The sequence below is a fragment of the Xyrauchen texanus genome, chromosome 7 (genome assembly GCF_025860055.1).
Source record: "Xyrauchen texanus isolate HMW12.3.18 chromosome 7, RBS_HiC_50CHRs, whole genome shotgun sequence".
Classification (NCBI taxonomy): Eukaryota; Metazoa; Chordata; class Actinopteri; order Cypriniformes; family Catostomidae; genus Xyrauchen; species Xyrauchen texanus.
Window position 1 is genome coordinate 32,908,978 of NC_068282.1, and position 17,667 is coordinate 32,926,644.

Sequence of the window (17,667 nt, forward strand, 5' to 3'; positions counted from 1 at the left end):
CCAAATAAAAGTAGTATTACTGATGATTATGATCAAGCATAATATACCTATGAAGTTATTGCCAAGAGAAGACATGTGAGGGAGACATTTGAAGAAAGGAGCGATGAGCACCTCAGTGCTTGGCTGCAAGAGCAAATAGACTCAACTGGTGGTTTAAAAACCCGCTGTCTGCTCCAACACACCACCAGATAGCGCTCCAGGCTACCGGAATTGTCTGTGTTCCTCTGGCAACGAAGGATAAATATTACTATGTTACTTTTAATAGTGTTTTGTTAAACCATATATATATATATATATATATATATATATATATATATATATATATATATATATATATCTTCTACTCAATTGATAATCAATTGTACTCTACATCACGCAAGGCTTCACATTTGCATGCACATGCTTATTACAAATGAGTTGATTTTTGTCACCCACCCCCAGGAACAGTGCTAGCTAGAGGACTGGGATCTTTTACTCCTTCCTAGCCAAGTGTGGATGGAGAGGTTTGGTCCCAAGTTCTGCAGAGTGCAGCCCCATAAAGATGGCATTGGATAGTGGACTGAGTGGCCTACTTTGGCTACATGATGGAATGGGACAGGCTGGCTTGTGTGACTGCACTCTGGTTTGAGGAAATAGAGTGTGAGACTTTTTAAGTCTCAGAGGTGGGAATATATAGCATATTTTTCAATATTCTAGTATGTTTCTTATATATCAAAATACTTATATGAGTTTCCTGGCCTTTGTGTGACCCAGGAGAGAGCATATGAGGTTACTAAAATTGTTGTTGCTGCAGAGGCCACAAAGAGCACCCAGCTGTAACAAAATAATGAGACTAAGGACCTTGAAGATAGACTAAAGCCAAGTTTCTACCAGTAAAAAGATATCAAAAGGCTCTGTGAGATAATGGTGGCAAATAGTATCCATTGGTTACAAAAATAACAAAGGGGCACAGAAATGAGGTAATGCCAGATAACAAACTGTATAGAAGAGGAGGTTTTGGACTAAGACAGTCAGAACGGACAGCTGGCCGGTCTCATGTTTGTTGGTGTTCAATAAACTACAATTTTGGTATCTGGAACTCAAGACTCCGAGAGATTTCTTACAACTTAGAGAGATTCATCGCGATATTCCACGACACACTCTACAAAACCATTTAATCAAATCAAAGTGTATATTTCCTACAAACTAATATCACAAAACAAGTCACACATACATTTTATGTTAATGCTTATTGGTTATCCTTAGCGAAAACAACACCTGATAAACAAGAAAAGAACACTCTGAACAGGGCTCGAACTGCGGTCTCCAGCGTGAGAGGCGACTGCGCTAACAAGGAGCTACCTACATTGCGGCTATAGCATTTAATGGCAGTCGGTACTGGACCTCTTGAGGTTTAGCCTATTGTGGGTGAAAGCCAGCTAGATGATGATCTTTAGACTTTAAGGACAAAAACAAATGTGAATTCTTACCCACTGACTTCTTTCGAAAAAATCCCCAAAGCCTCATTTGCTTCATTTTTGCTGTCTTTCCTGCTAACTGCTGTTAACTCGCCACTAAGTAACGTTAGTTGATGTCAACGACTGTGCAAGCTCCTCCCCTACCTGCTGCATATTCAACAGAGAGGAAGAAACGGAGTCGCCCATAGGCTACCGACAGCAAAGGAACTTATTCTATAGGCTAGATTATGCCTATGTCTATTTTTACAGGCTGTATGCAGTATGTACAAAGCCAAAGCACAATGAAATAAGGCAACTTGTGATTTCGGGGGGTTACATAGGCTTTTGTCCAGTTTCATATTTGCCAGTCAACTTTTCAAAATACATTCGGGGCTACACTCAAAACATTCGGGGCTGAAGCCCCGGCAAAATCGGCTGCCGCCGCCTCTGCTTAAGATCATCATCTAGCTGGCTTTCACCCACAGTAGGCTAAACCTCAAGAGTTTTAGCCTCTAACCTCCGTGTATTGATTGACGCAGCTCGGTAGCTCCGCGTTAACGCGGTCGCTTCTCACGCCGGAGACCGCGATTCGAGCCCCGTTTAGAGCATACTTTTCTTGTTTATCAGGTGTTGTTTTCGCTAAGGATAACCAATAAGCATTAACATAAAATGTATGTGTGACTTGTTTTGTGATATTAGTTTGTAGGAAATATACACTTTGATTTGATTAAACGGTTTTGTAGAGTGTAGCAAAGATGAGCAACAGACTGAGGAGCAGCAGCAGCAGCTGTGCCAGAATCAGGCATGGAAACTGGTAACAATTAATCAGTCACTTTACTTTAGAGAAAGTTAAAAGTGAAACACTGTTTATCTCAATGATCCTAATGAAAGGATTTTGACAGATGAATTATTCTCATAGAGATGATGAGAATTATATACAGTTTGATGCCATGGTGTGTCAATGAACTTAGACTAAAGTCATTCATGTATTGCTTTAACTTAGGATCTTATACATCATTTTGACTATTTATGTCAAAAAATATCAATTATTTATATTCAATATTTTTTTTACTTCACTTTACTCACTATAATATAACTCTTTTGTGATGACTTTATGTTAATGTACATGAAAATTCAAGAATCTTGATAGATCTAAGGGCAATCCCACTGATCTGCTCTTCCCAATACATTTTCTTCAATGGTATTGGTCCACAATTTGACATATGTAGCACTATCACATATGATTCAGGGAGGAGAGAGGATGTTGAGGATAGTACTAGAGTGGAAGATTTAGGAACTGTAGAAACAGGCCCAGCCAGAGCAAAACTCAAAGAATACCCTCTCACCAGCTTTGGACTACAGGGAAGTGGTTGCTAGTGTGAAAATAAAATTGTCTGGGCTAAGCCCCGGATGTCCTTCAATGCTGGAAACGCCTCTGGTATACTCCTCACTCTCCCAATTCAGGCACTAACCAATTGCTAATCAAACTATCCGCAAACACATCTGTGCAAGAAGCGGAACTTATTGCATTACTTAAAGCAATCAGATCACATCACGAACTGCTGTGTGTGTACACTGATAATCGATACGCTTTTGGTGTGGTCCATGATTTTATGGCACAGTGGCAGTTGAGAAAATTCCTCACATCTGCCAGAACACCAATCAAACATTTTAACATCATAACTTCAATTTGGCAGGAGATTAAAACGTGCTATTCCTCACTCTCAGTCATCAAAGTGTGTGCGCACATTAACAAAAATCCAGATGAGGACGAGAAAAACAACAACATTGCAGATCAATTAGCTAAATTAGCAGCACAAAAGGGAGATGAATAGCAGCCTGACAGACTGATTGTTCCTGCTGTGAATGCAGTTCAGACTATTCCCACTGACTTAAAACAGTACCAACAAGAACTGTAGAGCGCTAATGGAGAGCTGACACTGCACCTGCAGCAGGACCAACTAGTCAAGGTCACTGAAGGCATGATTTTAAGAGACGATAAATACATCGTTCCAGAAGCCCTGCCAGATGTTGAACATCAAAAAAAGATTTCACTTTCCATACAGACCACAGAGCTCCGGAATGGTGGAACGGGCTAATCGCACCATAAAAGAAAGCATCTCGAAACAGGTAGCACAACACAAAAACCAATGGATTGATGCCCTACCCACAGTTCTAACAATACTGCGGGCAACTCCTTCAAAAGCCACAGGTATCAGTCCATTCGAACTCATGACTGGAAGAGTCATGAAGCTGCCCATAGACCCAGATATTACCCCAGCAGACCTGGGGCCTCTCGTGATTGCAACTCAACAGTCTGTGCTAAAGCAATTACGAGAGAGGCTGGAAGTGCTACATGCACATGCTGCTCTGAAACAACAGCAATCAGATTTAATAAATGATGCACAATTCAACCCAAGCTCTGAGGTGAAATTCTCAGAAGGAGTCATGGTAATGGTACGCGTTTTTGTGAAGCAAGGTGCATTCACACCCGATGGCATGGCCCATATGAAATTAAAGCTATATGCAACAGCTGTGTGGCCACAACCGTAAAAGGGAAACTGCGATGGTACCACATGTCTCAGTGCAAATCATTTAAAGGTACACAGAATAAATAAATAAATGTCACTGTCTTCTCTTCCTGCCTTCCAGGTCGACTGCAGTGATCCCATGGAGGCCAGATGAAAGAAAAGTGTCCGGGCCCACGTGCATCAGACTGGGACAAAGAATTTCACTCACACACAACCTGAAATGTGGGAGGTGGGTGTGGAAATACTCCAAGGGGCCATCCACACAAAAAATCACAGTCACACCCAAAGAGACAGCTACATGGTCTCCCAGTATAGTACTGGATCCAAATTGCACACCACAAATTTGCTGTAGTTCAGGTAGCACCCACCCACCTACAGGAAACATTTCAGGATATACTCGAGCACCAAAATTCATGCACAACCTCACTGCCTGGTATCAACTTAAAATAGATCCATGCGACACAATTGGCAGCATGTACACTCTACACGAAAACAACAACAATGGCATAGAACCAAAATTGTGCTATTATGTTAAATATTTGGAACCTGCAACATATAGGTGCACACATACAGAAACACATAATGACACACATATGAGATTCACAGAGTTAATTTACGATCTCACATCGTACACACCTAACAAGCCAAAACAAAAAACTTTTGTGTGGACCAACCGAAAGGAAGGAACGTATTGTGTCGGAGCATGTTCACATAACATAGACAATTTCACCAATCCAATCGTAAATACTGTTACGTATTGTTTTAATTTGACCACCTGTGGATACACTAAACCCAAAAAGTGTCCAGAATTGCACTCAATTCCTCCTGGTGGACTGATTAGAGGAAACATCAACAAGACTTTATTACATGATGTAAATTTGGTAATGACACATGTAACTTACAACATTTCCAACATACTCTCTGCTTATACAAAACATTGTAATGTTAATGATGAGTCATATGCATGACTACAGTCACAAATCAGTTATTTAATTTCTGATTACAAAGACAGACTTGCCGTCCAAATTCCACCTCCTTGCTCAAAACGAGACCTACTCAGCAGTATACCAGGCTTGTTCGGATCAATTAATTCAGCAGCCAACACCAATAAAATAACAAAACAATCCCAGTTCTCCACAGACAAACCAGACGGCCACTGGTTTCCAACATATCACCAATAGCAATGATAACATTATCAAAGCGGTTCGATCCGAAGTGCAGGCGCTTCTAACAATCAGCCACACATTGTTCAATCAGACCTGTACCATCGAACGTGACTTAGCCTGCAGATCCTATGCACAAGGCTTGTTCACTGCAACAAGACAGGACATTTTAGACCTTTGTATTCACAAGACCCCGAGACATGTTTTGAATTACTTAATTGAGGTTTTAGACTTGCATAAATGGTTCTCTTCAGAAAAAATGAAAAATTTTAAATATCCAGAACTGTTATCCACAATTATGATGTATACTGGAAACGAATGTATTGGTTGCATTGGGTTTTTTGTCACTTTTCCTTTAATCCACCCAGATCAAGTTTATCCAAATTGCACTACTATTCGCTCCATTGGCATGGTAGTTAAAGATCAGGTAATTAAATGGGATCACCTCACTGGATATATGACTTTGAAGGGTACTGAGGCCTTGTTTACCAGTCATACTTGTTGTCATGAAACTCACAATTATGTTGTCTGTACATGTAACATATTGCAGCCTTTCTCTCCCAATGATAGCAAACTCATAAATGTTGAATCGTTGCATGGCCATTCAAATGCTGTTCAAGTGTCTCATACACAGTGGTGCGTCCTCAGTGAGATGAATTCATTCACATATGGAGGAATGACCTGCCCTGCTAATCACTCCTTTTTCTTGGAAGTGACAGAGGACTTTTCTATGGGCCAGATCAACATCCTCGGAAGGATGCCATAGGACGCCGAGGTCTCCCCATGGTGGGACGACACCTTTTATGAACACGGAACACAAGCTTTGGTCGACACGATGGACTTGGTACAGAACGTCATCCTCCAAACTTGGCATGAAAGACTGCACAGATTCTGTCTAGCTCATCTACCCGATCGGCACAAACTGCATACACCTGGTGGGACTGGGTACTTCGAGGTTGTGGGGTTGGAAGCGCACTCATCTTCTCCTTCACACTATTCCAATGTTGCTACTTCAGACACCTCATCAGATCAGTAAAAGCATCCACCAACACTATCTTAACTCTCAGCCCCTTACAGCTGCCCACCTTTCAAAGACTGAAGTGACACCGCAAGAAAACCTGTGAGTGGCCCACGGTGCCAAAATGGGGAAAACTGTAAGGCGGGTGCCAGCAACTCTGGACTACCCCTCGAGAAAACAAAAGGCTCTCATGAGAATTAATATTTGAACTCTCTCTTGCATATGTAACAGCAACATCCGAGACGCAGAACACAGTGCAGTTCACACCTCACTTCTACAGTCTCATCATCTCCCCTACTCCCCCCTTCTCCTCCTCACTTAAAGCTCACTAAAAACCTGTGCAATGGTAAGTGTGTACAAAAAAGCTATAGTAACTATACATGTTTGGTATCATTTAAAGTGTCTCAGTGCGCCTGGTAAACTGGTCACATTCTCCCAGCCATAATGAAAAGCTAAAAGCAGTTATAAAATATGAGAAATGTGGTGTGCCCCTTAAAGGTGTGCCTCTCCCAGATCCTCCATACAAACTACGCCCTGTATGTAAATCTACAGGAATCAAGAACCCATTCAATTACAAATTCTGATCCCACAGTTGTAAACCCCTCAATAGGGGACCAAAATCTAATTAAAATGACAGACACCACCATTTGGTAAGCATATTGAATTATCTGAGTTTATAAGGAAAATGGGCAAAAGGTTCGGGGAGTCTGTAGGTAGACTTCCCACACAATCGCTGTGTGTAGTTTTCATTGCCAGGTAAATATTTCTATAAATTCCTCGATTTCCGAATTGTTGTTATTATATTTGATTGATCGACGATTTTACTCTATGAATTGGATTGTGAATTATTGTTCTATTACCTGGTCAATAAATTGTAAACATTTTATTTTATTCTGACTGACTCTGAAATCATTTTCCCAAGTAGATTAAACGATTTGTATGTTACCGCAAGTCTGCATCAGATTATTGACGACTAATATTTGCCATCAACTCAAGTGTACTTGATTTGCAAAGACAAAAAGGGAATTTCCGTTTAGAACAGCAAATGCTGATTGACCAATCTAAATTCAGGTGTGTCTTACCTCTGTTTTAATTTAATGTTTCTCCAGATAAGTGTATGCGGGAAACCATGGCATGGCCAATCCAAAGCTATTACAAGAGAAGTTATGTTGGTCAACTTGTATCTGTAATAGTGGCCGTGTATGTGTATGTTCAATTCAAGTGTATGTAATTCCATGGGGGCTATACTGATGTATCTTTGATTGTGTAAACGTGAATGTGACCGATCTTATGTATATAGCAATTACCTCTGTTTGATTATCAAAGACTGATGATCTTGTGATCATGAGACCAGCGAAAAAGAGAAAAACACGCGAGGACCTCAAAGCGACATAGTTTCCTAATCTGAACGGGTAAAATATAATTAAAGAGTTAAAAAGAATAATCAAACATTCGCTCACTTTTAATGATGCTCAGATATCATTAAAACCTTTTTCATTTATGGAGTCAGATGAAATAACGAGGTAATACATAAGAGAAAATTTATTTCATTTAATCTTGCGTTGCGTAAAAGGAAAGACAGTAACGCTCAGTGGCCTTCACCCATACTATTGGAGACCGCCATTGGACCGATAAACGGCTTACATTTATTTACATCAAAGTTTCTAAATCCTGTCCTGGAGTAGGCTACTACTAACACTACACATTTTGGATGTCTCCCTTATTTGACATACTCAATTCAGATCAAGGAGCATTATAATAATGAGCTAATCAGTAGAATCAGGTGTGTTGGACAACACCAAACTAGTGTTAGTAGCACTCCAGGAAAGGATTGAGAAACACTGATTTACATAAATTATTCCGTAAATAAATAAAATGTGAATAAAGTTCTAGTTATTCATCACCGGCATGATTCCTGTGGGTGGCATGAGTACATCAGCTGCGTGGCGGAAATATTTTACACATCTGGTATCTGGTGCATACATAGCAGACAGCTCCTCTTAAAAAGTAAAGAAAAAGGTTAAGTTTTTCTGCTGATTTTAGTCTTGCAAACTACCTGATCAGCACAGTTTAAACAAGGAAATTATCTCAACTCTCTTCTTAGTGTCCTTATTCGGGAATTATGTGAAAGTTAAGAAAATTACTGTTTTATTAAGAGGCATTATGTTTTCATGAGAACAAAGTAGATTTATTAAATATAACTTTATACAGACAAGGAAAGAAAGCGATTTTATCAAATAATATGCAAGTCTTGTGGCTATACTTTAGAAAAATATACTTTTGTATTTTAACTTTCCTTGAATTGGTCCAATTTACCTAAATTGTAAATGCCTTACTGTACATACAATTTTTACTTTTAAAAAAAGAGGAATCAGTCAAAATTATTTTTGTGAAAAGCAACAAATGCTGTCAATAGAGCTTAACTAGAATCAAACCAGGAACATTCCTTTAAGCCCAAGTAGATTGCCCCTGTAATAGATGTACTATGATACTGGACTATGGTACTATTTCTTTAACAAATTAAAACTTAATAAAAAATATTTTCCCCCCTTTAATTCAGTGAATGTCATTTAAGAGGTATTTTATAGCCTTTATGTCAGCTCAAACCAGTCTGGCCATTCTCTGTTGACCTCTCTCATGAAAAAGGTATTTCCATCCAGAACTCAGATATTTTATGTTTTTGGCACCATTCTGAGTAAACTCTAGAGACTGTTGAGCATGAAAATCCCAGATCAGCAGTTACAGAAATACTCAAACCAGCCCGCCTGGCACCAAAAATCATGCCACTGCCGAAATCACTGAGATAAAATTTTTCCCCCATTCTTATGGTTGATGTGAACATTAACTGAAGGTCCTGACCCGTATCTGAATGATTTTATACAATACTGTTACTATGTTGCTGCCACACGTTTGGCTGATTAGATAATCACACGAATAAGAATCATAACATCACAATCTTTGTTTTGAGGTAAAAAAAAGTATTTGAAAATCGGACATAAAGACAAAGGTACAAGGCTGTGTAGTACTTACCGTCTATACCGAGGGCAAGGACTACAATCCCATGAAGCATTGCGAATGATGTCATTGAATTAAAAACCGATGGGAATATATAAAACTATTGATTTTAGGTTGTTGAGTTTACGTACAGAAACAATATGTTTTACGTTTGTTGCTAAATATGATATGTACAAATATGTAAGTAGTTTAAGGATGAAGAGACGCCGACTCGATTATGTCTTACGGCATGCGTCATTTTTTTTTTTTTTTTTTTTTTAAGTCATCTTTAAAACTTTTTATAGTTTTAACTGCCTTTTTGTTGTTGGAGCCAGAAATCAAATTAATATAATGTACAACTTCATGGAGAAAAAGTAAAAAATTTGGTTTTTTAGTGCTGAATTTACATTTATGAATGTGAAATTTTGCCAACAGAATTAATAAATTTATAATGAAATACATATTTTCTTTACTTTGCCTTCTATAAAAGCAAAATATAACATTCTCCCACAATAAGGCAAAGTTTTTATAAATATGGTCAATGATGAATCTGCTGAAGTTTTGCCAAAATGTCCTGGTGTGTGAGCAATGCCAAAAGAGGTGCAAAACAGTTTCTGGTTGGACTTCACAATTCACCATGCGTCATGGGAGCGCACGGTCGCTCCGAGTCATGATTCGTTGGACGCGGTTCTGTGATTGGTGGATCTTTCTCTTCTGAACTATGGGTAATGTAGCTATTTACCATGAATTTAGCTATCAAACATGATTTTTAAACAATGAAGTTGAGATAACGCAGACGGATGGCTTCAAGTTAAGCATATACCACTTAAAAGTTATTGATGAAAATAAATGTGTCTATGGGATAAATTAATTGTATTACTTCCGGAACCAGACTGTTGCACTCTATTTATCTTTAGTATACCTGTGGCTCATTTGGAAGGATGTGTCCTCCAGAGGTCGCGTTTGTCGGACACATACGTCATCGAGGCTGTCTTGTATAATAGCCTAATGACAAGAATAACAGATTTCTTAAAGTATACGACGATTATTTTAGCCAATTAGCAGATGATACCACTTTATTTTTACAGGACGCAGGTCAGATTCCTTTTTCTATTTCTTTAGTTGAGTCTAAAACTTCAGGTCTTCAATTAAATATGTCCAAATGCGAGCTTATGTCCATTCACCTTACATCAATCAATGGCATCCCTGTTAAGCATACAATTAAATATTTAGGTATTACAATTACGAGAAACACAGAGAGATGCATGGAAGTTAATTTTATAAATAAGTTAAAAAAGGCCAAATTTGAATTAATTGGTTACAAATATACCTTTCTATTTTTGGCTGAGTTCTACTGTACAAATCTGAGTTTTTGTCGAGGGTCATTTTTCCAGCAACTGCATTAGTCACATCTTCCTCTGTATCCAAATTAATTAATCAAGCTTTATACATTTTTATTTGGAAGAATTAATCTCATTTTATCAAGAAAACTGATATGGTTAAGTCATATGACAAAGGTGGTTTAAATATAATTGATTTTGAACAAATGAATGGATTGTTAAAATTGAAATGGTTAAAATGTTTTTTATGCAATTCATCAGTGTTAAATTCCCAGTGTAATGGCCTTTCAGAGTAAAGTGTTGACGTTTTAGTGTTAGATCTTGAGAAATTAACATGTATAGTGTTAGAAGCTGGTTTGAGTCAGTGTAAAATCACAGTTACAGATAACCAACACCTGCCAGTGTTATTTTCAACATCCGGGCATTTATGCCGCCACCTTTGGCTGACTTGCTGAAGAATTTTCCAGACGCCATTTTCCTTCACTTCAAGAGTGTTCCAGAAACAGCAACATGTAGTCTAAAGTTACTTAAAAGTATGCATTTGATAGACATTATGTATGGAATGTGTACTGTTAGCTATTTTATTTCAGTTACAGCGACACATGTAAATTTTAACGGATTATTTGTCGTCGTTTGTGTTGTAGGAGTGCGTCAAATTACCTAAAACTGTCATTGACTACCTTACTGACAGCTATTAAAATGTGCTTTAAAGTAATTTTAATGTCTGTGAGTGTATTATAGCCGTGTTTAGCATTTTCAAAACTTATACTTTAATCCATATTTTAGCGGCAAAACGAGCAAGGGGAAGTACGCGTTTTTTGGAACTGCAGCGCATTTTGCAGAAGCCATTTTCCCTTCAGTTCAGAGAGTTGCAGAAACAGCAGTGGGTGAGTAAAGCTACTTAACTTGGCGTTTGATAGACTTTCTGTAAGGAAGTATACATTTATATTTTGTTAGTTAAAATATTTCGGATAGAGTGACAAAAAAAACTGATTATTTGTCGTCGGTTGCGTAGTAGGAGTGTAACTAAGATCCTAGTTTTTAGATAAGACACTGGAGTGTGTCAAACTATCTAAAAACTGTCATTGACTTCATTACTGACAGCTATTAAAATGTGCTTTAATTTTAATGTCCGTGAGTGTATGTGGCAGCGGGGGCGTGGTCAAGCGCCCGTCCGGGAGAGAAAAGCGGTAAGGGCGCTCACACCTGAGCTAAATGATGACTAACACCTGTGTCTAATTTCAGTAACATGAGGAGAGCGGCATAAAAAGGGCAGCAGTGACAGAGCAGAAGAGAGAGAACCCGAGCAAGAAAAAAGGAAAACCTACAATAGTGTTGTTAAAAAGAGAAATAAACAAAAGCTTACCCCTTAAGCTGACACCTGTTTCCGTCGCTTCAATCCTTGCCTACGTTACATTGGTGCAGAAACCCGGGACATTTTTTTTTTGTTGTTATGGAGCAAGGTCGTCCCATAGAGTCCTCCCAGCTGGCGGAAATCCTCCAGTCCCTCGCTACTCTCCATCAAGGCCACCAACAATCCCTGCTTGAGCTCCGGCAGGATCAAGATCGGCGGCTCTTCGAGGTCATGCGGGCTCAGGCAGAGGACCGACTCGCTATCCGGAGCCTCCTCAGCCAGGAGGCTGCGTCAGCCCCAGCCGCGACCCCGGACACCCACGCTGCGCTGCCCCCGCCCATGCTACAGAAGATGGGGGTGGCAGATGATCCTGAGGTCTTCCTCGACCTGTTTGAGAGGACGGCTGAAATCTGGGGCTGGCCGCCCGAACAGTGGGCAGCCCGTCTGATTCCTCTCCTGTCCGGGAAGCACAGCTCGCGGCACAACAACTACCAGCGACGAACCTCCTGGCTTACTCCGACCTGAAGAGGGCCATTCTGCAGCGGGTTGGTCGGAGCCCGGAAGAGAATCGCCAGCTCTTCCGAAGCATGAAGCTGGAGAAGTCCGACCGCCCGTTTGCGTTTGTTCAACGGCTCCGGGACGCTTGTCGGCGGTGGCTGCTCGCGGGGGACCGCGACGTCGAAGGAGTTATCGATCAGGTGGTACTGGAGCAATTTACGCAAAGACTGCCCAGGAGAACGGCGGAATGGGTCCAGTGCCACCGCCCGGCGTCGCTGGAGGCAGCTGTTCAGCTCGCGGAGGACCACCTGGCGGCGATGCCGAGGGCAAATGAGCCCTCCCCCCCTCTCTCTCTCTCCCCTTCCCCTGTGTCTTCCCCTGTTTCCCCCCCCCCCCGTTCCCTCTCGCTCTGCTCTCTCCCCAGGGCCCGTTCCTGCCCCCCGCAGGCGTGGAGGATACATCAGACCAACTTCCCGGCTGTGGGAGAACCCGCCTTACCCTTCCCCGTCCTTCAGCCGCTCTCCTCCTCAGGTGGTGGCGCCCGCCAGCACGGGTGCGGCCGTGGCGCCTGGGCCGGTCTGTTGGAGATCGCGGAGACCCGGACCACTTCCGGGATCAGTGTCCGCTGATGGAGGTGGGGACGGTGGTGCGGGTCTCCGATGTCCCGCAGGCTGCCCCGGTCGGGCTGGAGCGTGCCGGGTCCCGGTAAGGATCCAGGGGGTACATACCAAGCATTGATGGATACCGGCTGTAATCAGACCACCATCCACCAACGCTTGGTTCAACCCGAGGCTTTGGGCACAGCTAAACGGGTGAGGGTGAGGTGTGTGCATGGGGATATTCACAAGTACCCCATGGTGACTTTAACAATCAAATTCCGGGGAGAAAAACATAGTGTGGAGGCAGCGGTTAGTTCCCGCCTCACCCATCCGCTAATCTTGGGTACTGATTGGCCGAATTTTAGAAATGTGTTAGAGGGAGTTTGTGCGGATGGGTCCTGCATGAAAGTGAGGAGGTGTGTGATGTGCGATGCTCTGGCAGGGGAGGCGGAGCCGGGGCCGTCCTCGGCTGCTCCGAGTGACGAGGGAAGGGGCGAGGGGGTCACCCCTCCTCTCAGGGAGTTCCCTGAGGGGGACTTCCCCTTGGAGCAGTCGCGGGATGAAACCCTTAAGCACGCCTTTGACCAAGTGAGAGTAATCGATGGTCAACAACTCCGGCCGGGTGTCGCCATTACATATCCGTATTTTTCGCTTATTAAAGATCGGTTATATAGAGTGACGCAGGACGCTCAAACAAAGGAGGAGGTGACACAATTGTTGATCCCACGGAGCCGCCGGGAAATGGTTTTCCAGGCGGCTCACTATAATCCTATGGCCGGTCACCTAGGGGAACGGAAAACACTTTTCCGTCTAATAGCCCATTTCTATTGGCCGGGCATTGGCGGCGACGTCCGCAGGTGGTGTGCGGCGTGCCGCGAATGTCAGCTGGTAAACCCACCGGCCACCCCAAAAGCGCCTTTGCGCCCCCTTCCATTGATCGAGGTTCCCTTCGAGAGAATTGGAATGGACCTCGTCGGGCCATTAGAACGGACGTCACGCGGACATCGCTTTGTGTTAGTCCTGGTGGATTACGCAACGCGATATCCGGAAGCAGTGCCTCTGAGCAACATCTCAGCACGCAGTGTTGCCGGGGCACTCTTCAAGATAATCTCCCGGGTGGGGGTTCCGAAAGAAATCCTCACCGATCAAGGCACTACGTTTATGTCACGAACACTTCGCGAACTTTACGAATTGTTGGGCATTAAGTCGATTCGCACTAGCGTGTACCATCCGCAGACGGATGGGCTGGTGGAACGATTTAATAAAACATTAAAAAATATGATTCGTAAATTCGTGCACGAAGACGCTAGGAATTGGGATAAATGGCTGGACCCCCTGTTATTCGCGGTACGAGAGGTTCCGCAAGCCTCCACGGGATTTTCCCCATTTGAGCTGCTATACGGACGACGCCCACGCGGGGTCCTCGACGTCATCCGTGAAACTTGGGAGGAGGGGCCTTCCAATGCCAAAAATGAAATTCAATACGTTCTTGATCTTAGAGCAAAACTCCACACACTGGGGCAGTTAACACAGGAGAATTTGCTCCAGGCTCAAGAACGCCAACGCCGGCTGTATGACAGGGGTGCTCAGCTACGGGAATTTGCACCGGGAGATAAAGTACTTGTATTACTCCCAACATCGAGCTCAAAATTACTCGCCAAGTGGCAAGGACCCTTTGAGGTCACACGACGAGTAGGGGACCTCGATTATGAAGTTAAACGTACCGATAGAGGGGGCGCGCGTCAAATATATCACCTCAACCTCCTGAAATTGTGGAGGGAAGAGGCAGCCTCTGTGACGTTGGCAACGGTAGTTCCGGAGAGGGCGGAGCTCGGACCGGAGGTAAACAAAGCCTGCGATCCTAACACCCCGGTTCCTTGTGGAGACCACCTCTCACCACGCCAACTCGCAGAGGTTTCCGAACTACAAAAGGAATTTGCAGACGTGTTCTCTCCTCTACCGGGCCGTACAGACATCATACAACACCACATCGAGACCGAGCCGGGTGTAGTGGTACGTTGTCGCCCTTATACGCTTGCCCGAACATAAAAAGAAAATAGTTCGGGAAGAATTGGACGCGATGCTGGACATGGGAGTAATAGAAGAGTCTCACAGCGATTGGTCCAGCCCGGTCGTCCTTGTTCCCAAGAACGACGGGTCTGTACGTTTCTGTGTAGATTATAGAAAAGTCAATCGCGGTGTCTAAATTTGACGCGTACCCAATGCCCCGTGTTGATGAACTGCTCGATCGGTTAGGTTCTGCTCGGTTTTATTCGACCTTGGATCTAACGAAGGGCTATTGGCAGATCCCCTTGACACCAATATCCCGTGAAAAAACGGCATTCACCACGCCGTTCGGATTACACCAATTCGTGACGCTTCCTTTCGGTTTGTTCGGGGCACCAGCCACGTTTCAGCGACTCATGGATCGGATCCTCAGACCGCATACTGCGTACGCCGCTGCTTATCTAGATGATATCATCATTTATAGCAATGATTGGCAGCGGCACTTACAACATCTGAGGAACATGCGGCGGGCGGGGCTCACGGCAAACCCGAAAAAGTGCGCGGTTGGGCGTGTGGAGGTACGGTATCTGGGGTTCCACTTGGGTCATGGCCAGGTGCGACCCCAAATTGACAAGACCGCGGCGATTGCGACTTGGCCTAGACCCAAGACCAAAAAGGGGGTGAGGCAGTTCCTGGGGCTGGCTGGCTATTACAGACGGTTTGTACCTAATTATTCGGATGTCACCAGCCCGCTGACTGACCTTACTAAAAAGGGGGCTCCAGATCCGGTCCAGTGGTCAGAGCAGTGCCAACAGGCGTTTACAGAGATTAAAGCTGAACTTTGTGGGGGGCCGCTTTTGCATTCACCTGACTTCTCTCTCCCTTTTGTTTTGCAGACGGACGCTTCAGACAGAGGGCTGGTGGCCGTGCTCTCGCAGGTGGTGGAGGGAGAGGAACGTCCGGTGCTGTACATTAGCCGGAAGCTCTCCTTGAGGGAGACTAAGTACAGCACCGTAGAGAAGGAGTGTTTGGCCATCAAGTGGGCGGTCCTCACCCTCCGATACTACCTGCTGGGGCGGGCCTTCACCCTCTGCTCAGATCATGCCCCACTGCAGTGGCTCCACCGCATGAAAGATACTAACGCCCGGATCACCCGTTGGTATCTCGCTCTCCAGCCTTTTAAGTTCAAGGTGGTCCACAGACCGGGGGTGCAGATGGCTGCCGCCGACTTCCTCTCCAGAAATGGGGGGGGAGTGGTAGGCAGGCCGGATGACGCCCCGGCCTGAGTCGGGCGGTGGGGGTATGTGGCAGCGGGGCGTGGTCAAGCGCCCGTCCGGGAGAAAAGCGGTAAGGGCGCTCACACCTGAGCTAAATGATGACTAACACCTGTGTCTAATTTCAGTAACATGAGGAGAGCGGCATAAAAAGGGCAGCAGTGACAGAGCAGAAGAGAGAGAACCCGAGCAAGAAAAAAGGAAAACCTACAATAGTGTTGTTAAAAAGAGAAATAAACAAAAGCTTACCCCTTAAGCTGACACCTGTTTCCGTCTCTTCAATCCTTGCCTACGTTACAGTGTATTATATAGCGGTGTTTAGCATTTTCAAAACTTTTACTTTAATCCATATTTTAGAGGCAAACCGAGCAAGAGGAAGTACCGCCAGTCAAACGTAACTGGCGCGTTTTTTGGAACTGCAGCGCATTTTTCAGAAGCCATTTTCCCTTCAGTTCAGTGAGTTGCAGAAACAGCAGTGGGTGAGTAAAGCTACTTAAAAGCTAGCATTTGATAGACGTTCTGTAAGGAAATATACATTAAATTATTTCAGAAACGGTGAGATATGTACATTGTAAGGGATTATTTGTGGTCGTTTGTGTAGCTGTTGCGCCAAACTATCATTACTGACAGCGATTAAAATGTGCTTTAAAGTGATTTTAATATACGTCAGTGATTTTATAGCCGTTTTTAGCATTTTCCCAAATATTAACAGTTGTGTATATCTGGTCATGTTACATAAAAAAAAAATAAACAATCCGCACGGTGTCTAAACCTATAATTTTAAATGAACAATGCATTTATGACCAGTGTAGGCTATTTTAGTGCACGGTCCATAGAATCAGATAGAACCAGAATATGGATTACAGTAGAAGTGTTGAACTTTTACTGTAATACATATTTTAGCGGCAAGAGGAAGCCCGCCAGTCAAATGTAAACGTACGCGTTTTTTGGAACTGCAGCGAATTTTCCAGAAGCCATTTTCCCTTCAGTTCAGAGAGTTGCAGAAACAGCAGCTGGTGAGTAAAGCTACTTGGCGTTTGACACATTTATGTTTTGTTAGTCCAAATATTTCAGATAGAGTGACAAAATGTAATTTAATGAATTATTCGTCGTCATTTGTAAACTACATGTAACTCCTTGATTGCTATAAATTACTGACTAGATACTTAATTAATAGATAGATCACTGATATAACAATGATCAATGGATCCATTCATGATTTGTCTCAAGGTTTTTTTGACTGGCGACTGCATGATTAAATTGACCAATGAAATCGGCTGCGGGCAGGGTTTTTGCTTAGTTGTTCACAAATTCCAAATGCAATAGGCTATATGTTGTCTAACATCAATTTAGCAAACTATACCTTACTAAAGTTTGCCTGCTAAGGTTTAACATGCTAAGTGTATTTAGGCTTGAAGCTAAGTGAAAATGAAGTGATAATAGTTAAACATTC

The 17,667-nt window shown here is 43.0% G+C and overlaps 1 pseudogene; it reads left to right on the forward strand.

The window, feature by feature from the left end:
• The first annotated feature begins 4,851 nt into the window (after positions 1 to 4,851).
• Positions 4,852 to 6,234, forward strand: LOC127646428 (uncharacterized; annotated as a pseudogene).
• Positions 6,235 to 17,667: the final 11,433 nt, after the last annotated feature.